Here is a 2,130-nt window from a genome sequence, read left to right as displayed (position 1 = left end):
CGCATGCGCGTGGTGTACTACGGGTGCTTACACGTATTTGAGCTTTATGCGATTCAACCATAGGCTGTAACTGTTTGGATTCAACCGGATTCAACGACAACAACTTTAGGAATCTTCCCGTCCCAGACACTATTAAAGGGGACTCCTGACATCTCACCCAAGATATCTGAATGAAAATGGGAACGCACAAGTCTCCCCTTTACAGACAATGCTGCAGTTTGGGGCAAACCATGCCGTTTTTCATATGCAGTATATGTGTTATTTAACCCTATTCTGTTCTATTTGAAAATGGTTTAGACTATTTGAATATTTCTGCATACGGGGGTCCATGACCCTTTTGGAGTGGCATAAATTGGGTATGACTGGAAAGCTTACACTCTTGGAGATTCAATGAGTCCACTGTATTGATGTGTGATGATTATCCTTAGTAGCCATTGACCTAACTGTATAAAATAACCTGTCGACCTCCAGGATAATCACAGCCTCGTGAAACTTTACAACCACAAACTATGGTTTGTATAGAGACCTGAGGAATTAGTGAAATATGAGCATTAAATATGCTGGTTCATATTGCAAAAATTAAAATTGTTATCAATATCTAAGAATTTGGAGAAATATAGATTATTACATCCAAAGTGATTTTTCTTCTTCTTCTTTTTATTACTTTATTAAAACATTGTGTCTTGTAAACAGACCGAACAGACACATATCTAGCAGGTCATGGACATGACTTTGTTGTGGTTGTTAGTCATGGATATGATTGTTTTTTGTGGTGTTTTTTTAATTGATGCTTAAAGACACAAATACACAAAACATCATACACTGTCATGGTATGACAATACCGTTTTCCATACAAAAACAAGACATATACAAAGGAAAGAAAAAAAGAGATCTCATACAAAACAAAACAAAGAGGAAAACTTATCAGGATTTCCAGACTGTGTAGAGGAGACACTATCATTTTCTTTTTCTTAATTCAGAATAACGTTTTCAAATATTCTGTCAATTCAGTTCGTAATCAAATAAAACTATACATAAATGAGTGCAAATAATACAAAATGAAAGTAAGCAAGTAAAAAAGTAATACATTAAACAGAAAGAATACCAGTAGACATCAGTAATAAAAATAGCTTTCTTTTTTTTTACTTGCATTATGGCAGTCATTTTTTTAATTGACGAAATGCAATTTACAGAGAATCAGGTAAACAATAATAGCACTTGATTATCAAGTGTACATGCTGTATTTAAAATTAAAAAGACATGCGGAGCAATACAAACGAAGACATGAGAATCATTGTATAGGTAAAAAAACGTTTTTAAAAGGCTACAATAAGACATAAATTTACAATTAGTCAAAGGTTTCAGAAAAAAAAGCTCTAAAGTTTCCACAATTAGCCTAATATTTTTTTGTTATTTAACATTCTAAGTGACTGGTCTCGGAGCTAGAATTGTTTCTTTATTACATGCAAGAAAATAAATGATCTGAGAAAAATAAATGTTTGAGGGTTAAAGTTCTCACACTGATAGCAAAAAAGCATTTTATAAGAGAAAAACAAAATTTGAGAGAAAAAGTTTTTATACCAATTGCAAAACAAGTCTCTCTCAAAATACTTTTTAAAACTCTCACATATATATTTTTTGCTATCACTGTGAAAAAAAATTCTCTCAGTGTTTCAGTTGGACTGTTAAAAAGTGTTTGGATAATTGAAAGGTATTTATTTAGAAGAGGGCTGGCTGCTAGATATCTATCAATGACAGTGACAATGGTGTAATGATTCAGACGGACTCCCAAGACAAGACGGTGCTCACCCAACTGGCCAATAGGAACGTGGCCCCGCCCATGACACTATTTTCCCATATAGAGAGAAATCCTGAGACAGGAGCAAAAAATTGAATCGAGAGCAAAGACTTAGGTTTTGAGAGCGAGTAGAAAAACGTTTTGAGAGGAACACTTTTATTTGAGAGAATTTTTTTTCACACTGATAGCAAAAAAATATATGTTTGGGAGTTTAAAAAAATATTTTGAGAGAGGTTTTTTTTTGCAATTGGTACGAAAACATTTTTCTTTCAAATATGTTTTTTCTCTCATGAAATGCTTTTTTGCTATCAGTGTGATAACTTTTTCTCTCA

Source organism: Etheostoma spectabile, chromosome 12 (assembly GCF_008692095.1).
Source record: "Etheostoma spectabile isolate EspeVRDwgs_2016 chromosome 12, UIUC_Espe_1.0, whole genome shotgun sequence".
Taxonomy (NCBI): Eukaryota; Metazoa; Chordata; class Actinopteri; order Perciformes; family Percidae; genus Etheostoma; species Etheostoma spectabile.
Note: the sequence above shows the minus strand (reverse complement) of the source record.